The sequence below is a fragment of the Papaver somniferum genome, chromosome 6 (genome assembly GCF_003573695.1).
Source record: "Papaver somniferum cultivar HN1 chromosome 6, ASM357369v1, whole genome shotgun sequence".
Lineage (NCBI taxonomy): Eukaryota > Viridiplantae > Streptophyta > Magnoliopsida > Ranunculales > Papaveraceae > Papaver > Papaver somniferum.
In genome coordinates, this window is record NC_039363.1 from 81,736,891 (window position 1) to 81,742,390 (window position 5,500).

Consider the following 5,500-nt stretch of genomic DNA (forward strand, 5'->3'; position numbering starts at 1 on the left):
ATGGAATGGTAATAGATAATCTCCTTACTACGATTTCATGATCGAATCCACGGCTGATCTCATGGAATGGTGATAAACAATTTTATTAATTCGATTATGTAGTCGAATCCACGATCCTATGGGATGGTAATGCTCATTTTATTATTCCGAATCCATAATTGAATCCACGGATGATCTTATGGATTGATAATAAATAACTACTCACCTTTATTACTCAGTTTCATGAATCATTCTCTACTAAATTTCATGAATTAGGAATAAATACTCAATAACCAGGCATCTGGACTATCACTAAGTAAGCCCCAAGAAATTGGTGCAAATATACTCGACAATGATGCATGACCGAGCACCCGAGTGCATGAATGAGCATTCGAAAATATAGACAAATGAGGAATCTTACACAAAATAGGAGAGAGAAATAATCTTAAAATAATAAAAGTGGCGCCTAGGGGACCGGGTTCACCGGACGGCCGTTCATGCCGCTGTAGCCGGTCCCCCACGCCTTTTTCCTTTATTTTAAATTATTTTATTATTTTCATGAACTCATGAAAACTCTTTCATTCTAGCAATTTTCCTTGTTTGAGCAAAACTCATGGTTTCTCCATATTTTCATGGTTTCATGAAAATTAATAAAAATAGGGAAAGGTGTTGCGGGACCGGGAAACCTAGCCGTCCGGCAATGCCCTGGCCATAAAACTCCTCAGTTTGAGCAAAAATCATGTTTTTTTCATATTTTCTCAAATATTGCTCAAACCATGAAAAATCCAAGAAGTCAAATGGTCACATGAACGACTAGGCTAATCACGCCAAATAATAAAATACTATTATTTTAATATTTTCCAAATTTGATCAAACGAGCAAGGTTCTACTTGCTCATTCGAGTAAAATCGAGAATTTCAGTCAAAGATCGAACTCTTCTGAAAATTCAAAATATTGCTCAAACGCATATCAGAAAATACCGAAACTATGAGACACGTACATTATGGTGACATGGGCTTGCTTGGCCGGCCCTAAGGCTTGCAATGAGCCGGTCCCACCATTATTATGATTTTGACCTAATTTGCTCTATTGCTCATATTGGGTCCAAACACTACACCGTTTTTCTGTTACAAAAAGCCTTTACAACCTGGTTGTAACACGCTGAAGCCGTTACGAATTTTTTTTATGATTCGTAACAGATGCTAGCCGTTACGAATCGTAACATGCTAATTTTTTACGCGTGCTGCTCACACGCTTGGTCACACTAGACTCGGGTAACATGTGTATTTGCGCGTGTGCCATTCAGCCATGTGCCATTTTTTCCACCCAACATGAATTACACTAGAGGATAATTTTACCCTTAAAGATACGATTTTATCCCCCTCTCATCGAGTAGCGAACTACATTTCTCGTTTCCCTTCCTCTTTCTTTTTTTCTCCCCCTTCTCATCGAGTAAATCTATTTCTCTTCTCTTCCCCATGAATACAGATTAACCACATCTGATTTTAGTTCTTCTCAACTGAAGATCTCAGTTCTTTAATCATCATCGTCGTCATCATCATCAGTTTAGGGTTTCGAAATCAGTTTTATCATCACCAGTTTTAGGGCTTTCTCTAATCTGTTATCAAATCATCTAATCTTTGAAGAATTGATCTTCATTCGTCTGTTAAGCGAGTTTAGGTTTTCGATTTCACAGATCTCTGTAAGTATTTATCATCTGTAGGATTTCTGTTTGTAAATTAGATTTTAGGGTTTCAGTATTTCAATCGATTTTAGGGTTTCTTGCTACTCGTTGATTTGGTATTGAAATTCTTAGGGTTGGGTTTGATTTTCTACAGACGAAGCCATATTTAATTAGGGTTTGATTTGAATCGTCGTAAACAGACTAGAAACCTTCTCAATATGATGTACATAGTTATTATTTATGAATCGGTTATTATTTATGAATCTGAACTGAGAGCATATTAGATTTCTGATTCTGATTTACAATTTCAGTTGTGGTATGTATTGTTCATTGCAAATATAAGGTTTATTGTTAAGTTTATGTCTCTTTAATAATTATACATGACAGGTAGGGTTTAGTCTAATGGAAATAAGTTTAAAAGTTTTCATGTAACTCATCTTTAAGAGTATGAATCAAGTATCCCAACTGTGTAGGAGGCCCTAGTTTGATATAATGTTGTTGGGGCCCTTTTGCCTCACTTACTCTGTGTTGACTATACTTGACTGGGTCAGGGTGAGTCTAATAGGCAGACACACTAATAACCAATCTCAATTAAAGTCTGACTATAATTAGCTCTAGCTTATCATTCTTTCTATAGTTTCATTACTTTCAACGACGTCTTTGTTTTGAATGAAACATTTATTATGCTTTAACTGTAGATTTACAAGGCAAATGAGGAAATTTCATACGTAAATGGATAATTTGCGTCTAAATATTTCATTGATGTTAATACCTTAGAGATTTTTGGTTGATTTCAGAGGTGTGGTTTGGTCGGACGATCTATCCAAGTTGAAGATATCTGTATCTCAAGGGTGTTACCTCCTACCCAATGACTTCAATAAATTTATAGTGCACAATGTCAAGGAGCTCAAATTGTTGATGATGCACAACAGATAAAACCACTTTCCATTTCATCTCCATTGTAGTAAGATTTACCATGTAAAGATGAGTTTTCACTTTCCTCCGGCCTTTCTCTGTGCTTAGGTTTCTCTTTTTCTTCTCTATGGTATTGGTATTGATTTTTACTTGTCACCTTTATCTTACCTGATTCAGGACTTTTTGTGCTGAGATTGCACACAACTTTTTTTATAATAAAGAGGAAGGATATTGTTGAGCGCGCATATCAGTCGTAACTTGTATGTCTGTATTTCCAACAAGACAGCTAGGTAGCGCAACCAGGAAGACGAGTATTCTGATCTTACTTTACTATCCAAAAATTCGTATTTGTTACAAGTATAACTTGGATTTGTGATCTGAAATTTTTTCTTGGTGCAGGTTGATCTTGCATCAAATATCTTGGTAGACTTTCCTGACACAGTTGGGAGTTTACGGTATCTTAAGGTACTCCAATCTTCTTTTTTCCTACCATTGTCAATTATCTGAATCATATCATCATTTACTTAGTCGCATGTTTTGTAGGCTCTGCATCTGAGTAATAATGGCCTCAAATCCCTTCCTTCGACGTTATTCAAAATGTGCACCCATCTCTCGACTCTTGCTCTTCATAATACAGAAATCACAATTGATATTCTCAGTCAGGTATTGACTTTTGATTCTTTTTTTTATCTAAAACTTGTGCAAGAGGTGATAGTCTTATGTATCCAAGTATTATGTCACACAAGCAGTTTGAAGGGTGGGAAAGTTTTGATGAGCGTCGTAGATTAAAGCATCAAAAGCAACTGGATTTCTGAGTTGGAAGTTCTGGTGTGTTTGATGAAGGTGCTGATAAATATTAAAAAGGTACTCGATCTCTCAAGTCGCACATTGCCAAAGTATATGAATGCAGTTCCATATACATTTCAGATGATCAATCAAAGATAACTTATATGTTGAATGCTTTTTCATAGTAGTTTTTTTTTTATTCTTACTTTTGTAATTACAATATGCTTTTGTGCAAAAAAAATTTAAAGGTATTGTAATCTTCCAATGTTTGTTGTGACTGAGTTTCAGTCTTCAAATGTTTGCTTTCTCTAAGTAGTTTGGCTGAACATGCCAGTTGTTTCTCCTTCATATTCCTAGTATTTTCTTCTCATAATATTTAGAAATGGATTTTCTTGTCATCAGGGTGTTCCTTTAAGAATTGAAATTGGATCTCGCGATGTTATGTGAGTCATGTTTGTGTAGATTTGTAGGTTACAAGTCCTAAAAAGAGTATATGTCATGGTTTGTGTAGTTTACATTCTCATTATATCTTGCGTCTATCTTGTGGGGCTGTAGCTGGGTTGTTTGGTCAGACATTTACATACCGGCTAGATGTTGTTAGGAGGCGGATGCAGGTACCTCTTGTTTTTTTTGTGTCCGCATATTCTATCTTTAGTATTCGTAAAGGCATTCAGTTTAAACTTGCTTTCTTTATTACTCAACTTAAACTTGCTTTCTTTGGTCTTTTTTCTGTGCATATTGTTCCTTCAATAACTATTATATTCAAGGCGTACGACATGATGAACTCTTGGCTACGAGTTTCTTTACTAAATTTATACTGTGTTTTGTATCAGCAAGGATATGTGATCAAACAACAAGAAGCACAAAGCAATCTAGTACGAAATCACCAAGAAGATAAATATGTATTAGTAAGTTACAAACAACTCAAAGTCTTTGATTTTAAAATTCAACCTGCTAAATATTTTCCTGGCATGTTGATCTTACAAACTGTCTTAAAAGCCTCTTTTTTTTATTTCAATGTGCAGGTTGGCATACATATTTCTGGATAGCTTTAGTTCCCCTCTTTGTAAGCTTGGTAATCCCTCGAGCTCTTTATACATGTTTTCATGATTTCCTATTCCACCAATCTTTGCTTTTTGATTATGTTATCGTTTTTGTATTTCCCTATGTGTGATGTTATGTGTTATCTCTAACCAACTAAATTTGGTTTACACTCTTGCATTTGCCTAATTTTCTTGTCTAACAACGTTGCTGTTAAACCGTTGTTAACAGTGTTTTGTGTCTGCAGGTGAAGTACTGCGTAACTGCTTCTTTATTGGTAGAGAGATCCTGTAAGAGCAATGGCCATTGGATTGAAGATGCATAGCTTTTGTCGCGTTGGATTCCATCAGCTTTGTGAATCCTGCTTCAGATGCAGCAGTCTGCGGCATGAGAAGGCTTTTATGTGAGTCGTGTTTCTGTTCCTGTTAGCATGTGACATGGGAAAACTTAGATATAAGTTATGAAATTAGAAAGTTTTTTAAGTTTCTATGAACTGAACTTTGGAACTTAGTAAATTTTTATCTATGTATTCCCTCAGAATTTGATACTTAACAAAAAAAAATTGGTACTTAGAAAAATTTGTGTCTTTTATATGAATGTGTAGATATGAATTGATTGAGTATAGTATGAATTGATTGAAACTATTGTTAGATATGGATGATCGGTAGAATGAAATTTGTTTTTATTTGGAATTCCGGCGTATCCCGGTCGAGAATGAGCTGCCGGTCAACCTTGATCCGGTCAAAATTGGTCATTGCTGACTGATTTTGACCGGATCAAGGTTGACCGACAGTAATATTTTTACAGTTACAAAAAAATTCGTAACGACTTTAACTTGTTACAACGTCCTGTTACTAAATAAATTCGTAACGGCTTGAGCATGTTACGACGGTGCCACGTAGTAACGACTCTAAGCTGTTTACGAATTTATTTAGTAACGGCTAGTGGGTCGTTGCGAAAAAATTGTAGCACCCCTTTTAGTAACGGTCAGGAACCGTTACAACCCCGATTCGTAACGCTCAAAAACCGTTTCGAATCGGAAAAATGGTGTAGTGAAACTCTTTCCAACCAACTTGGAATTTGCTCAAACGACCA

At 35.7% G+C, this 5,500-nt stretch overlaps 2 long non-coding RNA genes and 1 other non-coding gene across 3 annotated transcripts; all 3 read left to right on the top strand.

The window, feature by feature from the left end:
- The first annotated feature begins 2,365 nt into the window (after window positions 1–2,365).
- LOC113292259 lies at window positions 2,366–2,455 on the top strand. Its single transcript, XR_003331746.1, has one exon. It is a non-coding gene; the product is annotated as a small nucleolar RNA Z101 (small nucleolar RNA).
- A 298-nt stretch (window positions 2,456–2,753) lies between these two features.
- LOC113285808 lies at window positions 2,754–3,459 on the top strand. Its single transcript, XR_003328957.1, has 4 exons — window positions 2,754–2,868; window positions 2,978–3,043; window positions 3,122–3,241; window positions 3,328–3,459. It is a non-coding gene; the product is annotated as an uncharacterized LOC113285808 (long non-coding RNA).
- Window positions 3,460–4,232: 773 nt separating this feature from the next.
- On the top strand, window positions 4,233–4,829 carry LOC113285809. The gene is made up of 3 exons (XR_003328958.1): window positions 4,233–4,272; window positions 4,390–4,439; window positions 4,653–4,829. It is a non-coding gene; the product is annotated as an uncharacterized LOC113285809 (long non-coding RNA).
- The last annotated feature ends 671 nt before the right edge of the window (window positions 4,830–5,500 follow it).